The following is a 13,382-nucleotide window of genomic DNA, read 5'->3' on the forward strand; positions in this document are numbered from 1 at the left end:
CTACCAGGTGGGTCCTCTAAAAAAGCAACAAGTTATCTGTATTTTTTAATAAAAAGAATATACCACTGTTATAAGCATCCTAGAATGCTAGAAACATTACCAGCTTATACCTTCCCCGAGGCACGATCCTCTCTAAGTGATGTAAAAAATGAGTTGACAAGGACTCAAAAAGTACAATTAAGTCAAGAATGTAATCTAGCCAGAGAAGGCCGACTGTGAAGGAAACACCCTAGAGAGATGAGGCATCTTGTTCCAAGACTGACTGCTAGCGACATACACTGGCTTTCCCCAGTTTTGTACTTTAAACAAGGAGTTTTGTGTCTACCTCTTCTCATTCCACATTTTTGCCTGTGGCTATAACTCTTTCATTCCTATTGTGTCGCTCCTATACTCCATGTTCACTGCTCACCATCCTTCCCGTCATCGGCTTGATAATGTCCCACCAGTATTTTACCAAAGGGATGCATTTGGCGTGCTAGAGATGTTTGCCCAGTAGTTTTGAAGATAAATAAGCAATACACTGGAGCAGTGGTTCTTGAATGCCAGTGTGCACTGAAGGCCCCTGGAAGGCTTGCTAGAACAGAGATTTCCAGACTCACCCCAAGAGTGTTTGGTTCAGTGGGTCTGTGGCAGCCTTGAGAACCCTCCTTTCTAACAAGTTCCCTGAGTACCAGCAAAACTGCTTATTCAGTGACCACACTTCCCCCCCCCTTGGGTGTTTATCAGTGTTTATTAATGTATAAAACATTAGGTTTTACTACATTTTCACACATGTAATGAAGGTACATCGGTCATATGTGTCTCCCTATCACCAATGGTTATCTATTCTATGGCCCCCTCCTGCCTTCCTGTTCCCTAGTAATCCCCCTTCAACTTTTATGTTCATTTTTATATTCCACATCTGAGAGAAATCATGAAATACTAGTTTTTCTGCATCTGTTCTACACACACACACACACACACACACACACACACACACCACATGTCCTCTATTGTTCACCCAGTAGTAGCCATGCAGACTGATTTGGTGACTTGGGCATTGTGAATAAGTACAATAAAAATGAGTATGCACACTTCGTGGATAATCACAGAACTGGAAAGATTTATAAAGCTTTGCCTCTGTAGAACTCACTGTCCCTGAAGCATGCCAGCCATGGTGAATGGCGCTGTTGGCCTCCAGCAGCCTTCAATACCCACACTCATTCTCCAAAGCTCTGCAGCTTTCTTTGTAGAGCTCTTAGACAGAAATTATTCCTTCCCTCTGGGAAGAAAGGAGCAGGGTTTTTCAGGTTGTAAGAAATGGGGGCCCATCAGGTTTCCTCAGGTGAACTGACATTTAGAAAGAAAAAGACTAGAAAGGAAGGCCTTCTAGAGCCTGCCTGTCACTCAGGCTTGCTGCAGGCCTGCCTGCCAAGCCTAGTTAGCAAATGAGTTGCCTGGAAATTTTGTGAACACATAGATCCTGAGTTTGGAAGTTGAAGGTGGAGCTCTATTCCCTGTATTTCTTTTCTGTTTTCATTCGTGTTACTTATTTTTTTGTTAGCATACAAAGTAATGGGTTTCACGTCATATCTTCATGCATATATGCCATTACATTTTGTTTTCATGCACTCCGTTCTCTATTGCACTCCTTTTCCTCACAGCCCATCTTTCTGGTTCCCTTTCTTCCCCCACTGGGTTCAAACTCCTGCTCTTTTATTCCATATACTTGATTACCTCACTTCCTACCTACATTAAGATCTCTTCCTCCCATCTCATAACAGCCTTTCTATTTTCATGATCTCCACACAGACATATACAGACACACAGGCACATACACAGACATGCACACACACATACACACACCCACACATATACAGGCATATACATAGACAGGTACACACACACACATATACACAGAGAGAGAGAGAGAGATGGATGGACATGCGGGCAGATGGATAGATGGACAGACAGATCTCTAGTCCCATTCATTTCCATGCTTGGGTAAAACCAAATACTGTTGTTCTACTAAAGGAACAGCAATAAAATGACTCCAATTGACATTCTGCTACATCCATAGATCAGTGTCTTGCTCAGCCATCATCAAAGAAGTTTCCTCCTGCACTAAATGGGAACTAACACAGAGGCCCACAACTGGACAGTCTGCAGAGTAAAAGATCTTGGAACACTCAGTCCTAATGGGATGCCTTCATCAAATCTGTCATCTCATGGTTCAAGGAACTATGAGGAAGAGAAATGGAAAGGTTGTGAGAGCCAGACGGGATGGAGGACACACAACAGGACTGACACACACATGAAGTCACAGAGACTGTAGCAGCATGCACAGGGCTTGTGTATGTTCAAGCCAGATGGTGTCCCAGTGCTGAGAGGAGGAAGTGGACATGATTTCCCAAACCGGGAAGCTGTCGCTAATTGACAGCTGCTTGCAAAGGAAAAAGAAAGTTTTCTCCAACCATCTCACTGGATATAAAACCACACTTAAGAGCAGGTCCCCTGCCCAGCAGTAAAAGGCCAACATAAAACACACTCAATGGTAATTTTTTTTGGAGATGTTTTGTTTTGTGATGTTTCATTTCATAGCGCTTTATTTGGGCATTTTAAATCTCACTAGTCCTTTGCTTGTATATTATGATTTTGTGTTTTTATGGTATGTTTCTTGTGCTTTCTCATTGTTGTGGTTTTTATTTTATTTTATTCTGGTTTCTTTGCTTTTTTTACTTGCCTGCTTGTTTTCTAAAGAGAAAGATAAAAAAGGCATGAAGTTGGATGAGTGGGGAGGTGGGAAGGAGATGAGAGAAGGGAAGCAACGATCAGAACTTATTGTACGAATTTTCAATGAAAAATTTATTGACAAAAATTATTCTGTTCACTAGCTCAATTATTGATGAAATGAACTGGGGTTTTGGTGTTTAATTTTTGCAAGTCTTTGTATAACCAGGATGTTACCCCCCTTCCTGATATCCAATTGGCAAAGGTTTTCCATTTTCCAGGCTCACTCCTTGCTCTGAAGGTTGATTCCTTTGCTACAAAGAATTTCCTTAATCCCATTCCATCCTGTTTGTCAATTCTTGGTACCATTTGCAGAGATCCTTGCCCATGCCTATACTCAAAGGATTTTCCATACATCTTCCTCTAGAAGTTTCAAAGTTTCAAGTCTTATATTAAGGCCTTTGATTATCTAATTAATTAATTTCGGTTTTTCAAGACAGGATTTCTTTGTATTGCTTTGGAGCCTGTCCTGGAACTAGTTCTGTAGACCAGGCTGGCCTCGAACTCACAGAGATCCTCTTGCCTCTGCCTCTGCCTCTCAAGTGCTGGGATTAAAGGCGTGCAGAAAGCAGGCAGATTTCAGATGAGTTCAAGGTCATCTTGGTCTACAGAATAAGTTCCAATACAGCCAGGGCTACACAGAGAAACTCTGTCTCAAAACACCAAAAAAAAAAAAAAAAAAAAAAAAAAAAAAGGAATATTTAATAATTATAAATACACATTCACTAAACAACAGGTTCTCAAACACTACTGGGCATAGAAGCCAAACATCCTAATACAATACCAATGTGCGTTTTCAATATTCCAGTCTCATTTATAGATAGGATATTCAACCTAAAGATCAAAAAAGAAACCTCAGCTAAAACATAGATTAAATAAACATAACATATATACAGGGTCTTCCTTCCTATAGAAATAAAATACGCATTCTTCTCAGAAGCCCATGGAATGGTATCTAAAACCAGCCAAAGGAACAGATTAGATCCTATAAAATATAAAATCACCAAAATAATCTCTTGTATCTTATCAGACTATAGCATATAAAACTAGAAATCAATAGCAAGAAAAATTCTGGAAAGTACATAGTTATATAGAGACTCAGTGTTTTATTCTGGAATGACCAGTGGGTTATTGGAACATCAGGGAGGCAATATAAAGGTTTCTAGAATCGAAGGAAAATGAAAACATAACTTACCAGAAGCTTTGGAATTTGGTTGTGATAGCTGATCTTGGTTGTCTGTTGTAATTTAAGAAACAGTGAGAGAGAGGGAGGGAGTGAAGGAGAGAGAGAGAGAGAGAGAGAGAGAGAGAGAGAGAGAGAGAGAGAGAGCATATAACAGGGCTCACATGGGAAGTTCATTGGATGAGGAGAGAGAAGGGGCAGAGAGGGGGGCAGAGAAGTCCCTGGGGACAAGAGTGGTGAAAGAGAAAGAGACAGACAGACAGACAGGAAGAGATGGGAGGTGGGCAAGGCCCACCTTTTAAAAGGGAAGGTAGTGAACGTGCACAGGAGGTGCTCTTGGTGGCTGCAGTTGAGGGTGTATCCTTTTAGGACCCTGAGGGCAGGCCAGTACAGATGCCTGAATACTAACATTGTTAACTGGATTACATCTGAAATGAACTAAAACCCAAGCAGGTGGGCACACCTGTGAGGGAGGTTTTGATTGGATTATTTGAGGTCAGAAAACCCACCCTCAATCTGGGCTGTAGCTGATGGTAGCCAACCGAGAAGGACATGGAAGAAGGAAGCTTTTTTTTTTTTTTTTTTTTTTTTTTTTTTTTTTCTGTCTGCTAGCCCTCACAGTGGCAAGTTTATTTACCATGTGGCCGAGACAGTCCTTCACTGGTATTAGAACCTACATTTTTGGGGGATCCCAGTCTTTAGACCAACATTTCTCTAGGAATTCCCTGGGACTTCAGCATCAGATTGGGATTGATGAGACATCCAGTCTCATGGACTGAACAATTATATGAGCCTTGGCCTTTCTGCTGGGAGACAGCCATTGTTGAAACAACCAGAACACAGTCTGAAAGCTACACTGACAAATCCCCTTTAGTATATACATATAAAGATTTTATATATTTTGAGGTCTCCTATGCTCAAGCCATGCCCAGTGTCACATTTCACTTCCTGTTGCCAGTGGATCAAGATGTAGAACTCTCGGCTCCTTTTCCAGCACCATATCTGCCTGCATGCCACCATGTTCTGCCATGATGGTAATGGATTAAACCCCTGAAACTGTAAGCCCCCCAAATTAAATATTTTCCTTCATAGGAGTTGCCATGGTCATGGTGTCTCTTCACAGCAATAGAACCCCTAACTAAGACAACTTGTTAGAATGTTCATAATGTGGCATTGTCATGACTGTCTCCTTAAATGACCTTCCCATTTCCCTCCAAACACCTTAAAATGACGCCACTTTAGAAACCAATGGTCTGTTTTCCCAATTGACTTGAGAAAGCCATTCATCCGTCCTCCTCTAAATCAGTATTCAAGGAAGCAAACTCACAGTGCTGGCATCCATGTTGGAAAGTGGTCATCCTCACCACCCTAATTTATCTCGGGACATATTTATAAAATTACAGAGGCAGGTCATTTGGCTACTATTGTGTAATTACTGCCACATACTTTGTATGAAAATCCCAACTCTATGAAATTCCAGAAAGAGTAAGTCAAGCCAAACCAAAAGTTTATGACCAGAAAAATCTGGCATAGTTTTGGTAATTATCCCATAAATAATGAGGCATTCTGATTTGGAAGGAACTGTAGTTCCTCTCTAAAGCATAAGATTGGTCAGAGCCTTTGTCTCCCTTGACACTTTTGCAGGCTAACAGTTGAGACATTTGTGAATTATATGAGCAGGACTAGAATGTTCCAGAATCTTCGAGAGCTGTGTAATACTTCAGATGTGAACACATCCAATACCCACACTTGTGTTAGGCCAGCGTGATAACCACTACACTACGGAAACCCCTCACAACCAATACCCACACTTGTAAGGGATCAGTCACTCAAGCACTAACAGAGGGCTCTTCCAGGCACCTCTGATTTGGGTTTAGATCTGACCATTGAAATCAGTGTTTACAAGAGAAAGGTGAGCTTTAACTGGGGCACTTGCTCAACAGCACATTCTAAATGTTTAGTGGTTACTAAGCAACTGGGTTCTTGAGTATACTGCTATTGCCTTTGGGGAGCCTTTTATTTATTTATTTATTTATTTGGGGAGGCTGAATAATTTCTTTGTTTTTTCTTTCTTTTTTTTTTTTTTTTTTGATAATTCTTTATTTAAATTTGAAACAAGCTTGTTCCACACGTCAATCCCAGCTCCCACACCCTTCCCCCCTGTCTCCCTCCACCAACTCACACATTGACCTTTGTCATATACAAGCAAGTGCAGCCAAGATCCCCCAAGTCCCACTCACATCAGTAGACTGGTACAACTCACCCACTGACCGGATAAGAACTAATAAATATTATTGTGTTAAACCACTAAGTTTTGGGACAATTTGTCTTGTACCAAACTCTAAGTGATAAAAAGTATTTTACCTCACCAAAGTTCATCCACAATGTGAACCTTTTTTTTTATTTTTAAGCTAAATTACAGATTATAGCCTCTGTTAAAACAAAATTTATACTTAGTCCCTTTCATCATTCAGGGTTAAAACCCCCATGGTTTTAAATTATTTCAGAAAATTACATTCAATTAGACTCAGGATCAAGGATGTATGACTTTCTGTCACACACCTACTTCCCCACATGGTGGAATTCTTCATGCCACTGAATTACACCTTAGAGCAGTCCACTATGCTTCAGTTGGTTGCCTACAAACACATACTTTAGTACAAACGAGGTTCTCGGTGAAGAGCCCAACCTCAAAGGGCAACTTCATTTTTAAACATTTACAGTAGTAAGAAAACCCACAAGGAAGATGCTCAGACTTTTCTGAGTCTTAGAGTCATCTGGAAAAGCTTTAAAGCTCCCAAGCCCAGGCCGGGCTCCAGACCTCTAAGTCAGAACCAGTGAGGTTAGTCCCCAGGTACCATTTTCTTATTTTACAGCAAAGCCTAAGAAGCACAGGCACTGTGTCCTGCTCAGAGCTGCATCAGCAGCAGATGTGCTAACTTTGTCTCCTTGCTCACTGGAAGAATCTAAAATATAGCATGTGACTCTCACTGATCTGTACTCTGTAGCATCTCTAAAGCACAGACAGGCACCTTCCTTCATCCCCCAACTTCATTTCCTACCGAGAGCAATGCAAAATGATCTGATGGCTTCACAATTCCCCAATGATGCTGACAATACTTGTTTCCTTGCTTCTTTTACATGTGTGTCTCTTAATTCCTGGGCCCTTACCAACACTCCAAAAGGTTTCCAGCTATTAATCAGAGACATAAATAGCACATCATTTTCTCAATAGCCTACTCCACTCAGGCTTCCTGACTCTGCCTCTTCCTGCCTGATGGAAAGCACTCTTAAAACTCTTTGCAAAGATTGCTCTTGGCTTGCTGTTCCGGGCTCCCCAGCCCCCATAGTCTCTTAGTTTTATAGCTCATCAAGAGACTCCTAACTGCACCCAAAATCATTGTATCTACCACGAACTTCCATGAGGGTCTTTTGATGTTCAGGGGTTTTTATCTGCATTTAACAACTTGACTCCACAAACCCCCAGCAGCTTCTCTAACCAAAGGTCTCCCAAATGAGCCAACCCATTTTTTAAAACTTTCCAAAATACCACCAAATAGTTGCTTAAGTAACATCACACACACACACACACACACACACACACACACACACACACACACACACACAAAACAAAACAAAACAAAACATCCAATAATCTCTGAGTTAAAAAAAAAAAAAGATAACACCCTGTTGTAGAAAATGGTTAAAAGAAATTTAGAGAGTTCTTACCCCAGAGGAGACTTCAATCATTCAAGCCTAACTGTGCATATGTCCATCAGCCCTCTGGCCAAAACTGCCCATCCAATTTATGCCTTGCATAAATCAAGCTGGAATTACTTCATATCAGAAAATAGAAAATAAAATAAGGAACAGAAAACCCAGAGTGTCTGCCAAAGTATTCTAAGGTCAATTACAATCATCTACTTCCAGATATAAGGAGAGGAGAGAATGTCTTGTCACTTCTAACAGAATGATATTTGAGATGTGTACCCAGCTACGTATAAAGTGATGGGAAGAGCAGTCGGGAACTGGGTCAGAAGAGCTCTGAAAAAAGAGAAGCCAGAAGGAACAGCAGACTGCCAGGCAAGTCTGCTTTGCAGGGAAGATAGGGCCCAAGGGGCCCTGGAGTCTCCTCCAGAGCAGACGGAGGAGAAAAACCAGATGCAGGGGAGACCCGAGATGGAGTTTTATGTCTAATAAAGGAATGAAGTTGACAATTACAAACAGATTCCAGAAAACCACAGTTTATAGAGAGTGGGTTCGAGCAGAGTTCAAGAGGAAAACTGTGATTGCCTTTCTGGGCAGACGTAACCCCTGCCAGCCAGATATTTCCAAGTGTCTAAAGTGGAAATCCCACAAGGAGAACTCTTCTTCCCTTCAACCATTGAACAAGCCATTCACTGCCCAGTAGTGAGTCCTCCCAAACTACTGTAGTTATAGCTTCGCATGGAGGATTCTGCCTGAACCCTGACTTCTATGTTTTTCCATAGCTACACACAGTAACACATCTCTCGGCTCTATTCACTGTGTTTGCCAAACAAGGGCTCCAAGCTTCTCAATAGCCTAAGCCCCAATTTGGTGCATAATTTCCTTGACAAAGATAAGGTGGAAACTTCTCAAGCTTTTTTTTTTTTTTTTTTTTTTTTTAAGCTTGGGGTCAGAAGAGAGGAGCACTGTCCTCCATCTTCCCGGAGGCTCACGATACAGGTATACTGCCCCAACTCTGGTCACAGTGGACTGGATCAGGGTGTATATATAGCTGCTGTGTGGTGTCTGCACATGGAGGGAAGTGGCTTGGGGTTACATCTGCCTGGAAAGAGGGCACTTTCCCAAATAAAACAGATGCTCTGATAGGCTGGTGGCCATCAGGTAAATGCTTGGCCCAGGCTGGGCCAGTTAAATTCTTTTCTTCCCCAAGAAACATGAAATTTCTAGACTTTGAGACTGGAGAGTTCGGGCCCAGTTGGGTATGGAGCAGAAGGAAAGCATCAAGGGGGAATGTAGGAAATCTAATAGTGCCCCAACAGAGTAGCTATCTCCCAGCTGAGGAGTGCCTTCTAGCTGTGAGTCTGCCCTGCCAAGTCCTGACTTGAGACCTGTAAGACACACCTGGTTGTCTCCAGAGTCCCTTCCTCTGATTGGCTGGTTCAAGCATGTTTCTCACAGTTCTACCAAATGACATGCCTCCTGGCATGTTAAGAGTTGCTCCCCAGGGTGGGAGAGATGGCTCAGCGCATACTGACAAGTCAGAGAAAGAGCTCTGATGGGAGATGTCATTATGTATATATGTTTCTCATACTGGTTAATGAATAAAGCACTGTTGGCCAATAGGAAAGCAAGATAGGTGAGACTAGGAGATAAGGAGGAAATAGGAAGGAGGGAGGAGGGTCAAGATGGAGAGTCTGGGGAGACGAGACGCTGGCCCCTTTCCCCAGTAAGAAGACCACGTGGAAATATTAGATTAACAGAAATGGGTTAATACTTAAGACAGAGCTAGCCGATAAGAAACAAGTACCTGGCCAACAGAATTATATCATATACAGAGTCTCAGTGTGCTAATTGGGGCTGGCGCGGCGATGGGCAGATAAAATGTAGTCCTTACAAATGGCGCCCACGTGGCTAATAAGAACTTCCACTTAAAATTTAACAAAAGCTTAAAAAAAGGGGTTAAAAACAAAAGAACAGAGACAAACAAGGTTTCTTGGTAGCAGCATTTTTCTCAGTTGGACTCTGATTTGCAAGAGACAAGCAAATATTTGTGCGGCTCCTTTAAGGGAAGATTCCTGACTCAGCATAAGGGGCAAAAAACTGCAAGGCTTTTAAAAAGCACTGCTAACAATTTATTGGTGTGTATGAGAGATGGCAATGGCATTGATCACATCTCCAAGCCGGCAGCATGCTTGCTAGATGGCAGCGCAGACCAAGGCAGTAGGCACAGCTTTCAGTGCTGGTGGTAAAAGTACCTGCCGCCATCTTTGGTAATCCGCAGCAGGAACTATGACTTTCATTTCAGCAATGTTGTTGTTTACCAGATAAAAGACTCATGGCCAGAAAAAGATAAAGATTTACAGTAAAGACAGATTCACATTAAGAAAAAGCGCTAAAAGTTTACAGTGTGTTTTAAAAAATAACGTAGGCTTGGAAAAAATAAATAAATAAAATGGTTTTAAATAGACAGAGAGGATCTGGTGTGGTAGCACATGCCTTTAATCCCAGCAGTTGGGAGACAGAGGCAAGCAGATATCTGATTTCAAAGTAAACCTGGTATGCAGAGTGAATTCCAGGACAGATAAGAGTTACACAGAGAAACCCTGTCTCAAAAAATAAAAAATAAAAAGTAAAAGAAATGGAGTAATAATAAAGCCATGTAAAGATGAAAAGCTCACAGAGAATCTGGATACTGTATGGTATTACATAGTCTTTGTATTGTTTGACTGCTGAGGAAACAACTATTAAAACAAATGCTGCTGAATTAATTCAATTTATATATTTTAAAAATGCTTTGATTCAAAAATTTAAGTTCAAGGACAAGTTACTGGGGAAAAGAATTTCTATTTTTGTTTCCAGAGAAAATAAAAGGCTGTGGATTCCTTCCAGACTAATGTGGTTTGATCAAGCCACACCCCCTGAAACAGAGTTCCTGGTGATCCTACATTCAAAACAGCTGAACAAAGCAGCCTTGCAGACTACAGCCAAGATTTCTGTGTCTTCTCAGGATCCCCTATGACAGCGCCCCCTATCAGCAGGAAGTAGTTTGGAAAGAACGACGCCCAAATTCCCAAATATTGTTTATGTTTGTTTTTAAATCTTTTTAAATGTAAAAAGGGAGTTATGATATAGATATGAATACTTTGTTTTGGAATGGATTTTCATTTGTTGATACAATTTAAAGTCAATTTTGTGATGTGTATATTTCTCCTCTTGTTTAGGTATTGTGTTTATTTAGCTCAGTTAGAAATGTAATGTATAATGTAGTACAAATTATAGATAATTACCTATGATAGTCAAAGCTTAGAGTTTAGTTAGGTTTTTAAAGATACACAGGTGTATTTAAGATAGATAGGAATTCTTCAAATTTTTCAAAGACCTACAGAATATGGCATTTAAAATGGTTTAGGGTTTTTCTTGACAGTGAGACATAATTGTTCCTGGCAACACCACCTTCGTCAGAAAGGAAGATGGACATTGAAGAAACTCGTTATGGAGTTTACTTCCAATATGTCAAGACTGGCCATTTGGACAAGATACTGCTCTTGTCTGGACTGTTTGACTTTATGCTGTATAAACTGGACATTCAGGGCCCACAGAAAAGTGACTGCTGATTCAAAATGGACATTGCTACAACGGTCCTACTTCATGGAAGAGTCTGCCAGACAGTCTGCAGGACACAGAGAAAAGTGACTGACAAACTGCCAATTACAAGAAGACAGTTTAAAGTTTCCTGCTTTGTTGAAGAGTCTGCCAGACACACTATGGCCTATGGGCTGAAGATGGAAGATTACAGAAGAACTTCAGGTGACTGACAATGCAAGATGTCTCTGTCATTTCTAGGGTTTATATACTATCCTTCTGTGGTCTTTGAAGGAGTTGAAGACAGATAGTTATGGTTATAGTTTTCCTTCTTAAAGATAAGTTACATATAGGACTTTAGACTCACAAATGTAAGATAGATAATAGAATAGTTTATTTTAATCTTGCTAAATGTTAATGAACTAAATATTGTTAACTGTGATTCTTATTTGATAACTGTTGTGTTATATATTTTGCTATGTTAAGGTTAAACCCCTTCTTTTTATTTAGACAGAAAAGAGGAAATGATGGGAGATGTCATTATGTATATATGTTTCTCATACTGGTTAATGAATAAAGCACTGTTGGCCAATAAGAAAGGAAGATAGGAGGGACTAGGAGACAAGGAGGAAATAGGAAGTAGTAAGGAGGAGTCAGGATGGAGAGACTGGAGAGACGAGACGCTGGCCTCTTTCCCCGGTGAGAAGACCACGTGGAAATACTAGATTAACAGAAATGGGTTAATACTTAAGACAGAGCTAGCCGATAAGAAACAAGTACCTGGCCAACAGAATTATATCTAATACAGAGTCTCAGTGTGCTAATTGGGGCTGGCGTGGCGGCGGGACAAGACCAGGAGGCGGGTGGAAAAACCGTACTCCTTACAGAGCTCGCTTCATCAGGCAGCTACATCAGGCAGCTGTAACTCCAGCTTCAGGGGAGACAGATTTTTCTGACCTCTTCAGGCACCTACACTTGTATGCACATACCTACCCACAGATATATGTACATACACATAATTTAAAATAATTTAAAGACTCTTAAAAGTTGTTCCCAGGAGCCTTAAAGGTGTGTCCTCTGAGTGTGGTGCCTGGTCAGCCAGCATAACTTCCCCATGCTTCTCCATTGATGGGGTTCCAGAAGTAAGGGCATTACCAATGTAACTCTTTGGCAAGCCCTCCAATTAGTTTGATCAGATGGCTTTTAACCAGCTCTTTGGTTAATAGAAAGCAGAATCCAATCACACAGCCTGGTGGAACAGCACTAGCCTAGCAGGGGCAAGACCCTAGGTTCCCAGCTCAGCTCACAAAGAGTAATGCAGTGAAGAAAACACTTGGACAAAACCATATTATTGGCTTAGTTCACACCCCAATTAACTTTTCAAAAGCATTGAATGTGTCAAAACGAATTGCTATTGTCTCCTTGTTGTCGAATATCTGCATAACTTTTTGTTTGCATATGTGTGCCCTCATTCTTTGTTACACAAGTAATTTGTGCCTACTGTGTCAACTTCAAAATATACACACTTAAGATTCCTCCATGATGCCAGCACCTGGGGATAATTACCCCAATGCGCGGCAATTTCCACTTCCAGTTTTTTTATTCACATGTCCAAAAAATCTGGATGCTAACCAGGTTTTCGTTACAAGAATTGCTTTCTTGCAGAGCCTGCCTGCCTTGATGTGCCACTTGCCTTAATAACAGTATTTAAAGTGAGGCTAAAAGCTCTTCAGGAGAAATCATAACCCGGGTAACAGATTTGAGTGACTGTCAGCCACTAGAAAGGCACTGTCTTAGCTTTGGTGACCTTTCAGTCCAGTTAGCCATGATGCCCCTGCAGTGCTAAATTCCTGCTGGCAAAAGAAAGAAGTAGCAAATAGTTGTTTCTTTCAGGAGCTAATTCAAGAAAATCAAGCAAGGAGGTTGGGTGTGGTGGCTCACACCTTTAATCACAGCATTTAGGAGGCAGAGGCAGGTGGACCTCAGGTAGTTCTAGGCCAGCCTGGTCTACAAAGAGAGTGTCAGGACAGCCAGAGCCACCTAGTAAGACCCTGGGTCAGACATATTGAATGGATGGATGGATAGATTAGATAGATAGATAGATAGATAGATAGATAGATAGATAGATAGATAGGAGAAA

Source organism: Phodopus roborovskii, unplaced genomic scaffold (assembly GCF_943737965.1).
Source record: "Phodopus roborovskii unplaced genomic scaffold, PHOROB, whole genome shotgun sequence".
Classification (NCBI taxonomy): Eukaryota; Metazoa; Chordata; class Mammalia; order Rodentia; family Cricetidae; genus Phodopus; species Phodopus roborovskii.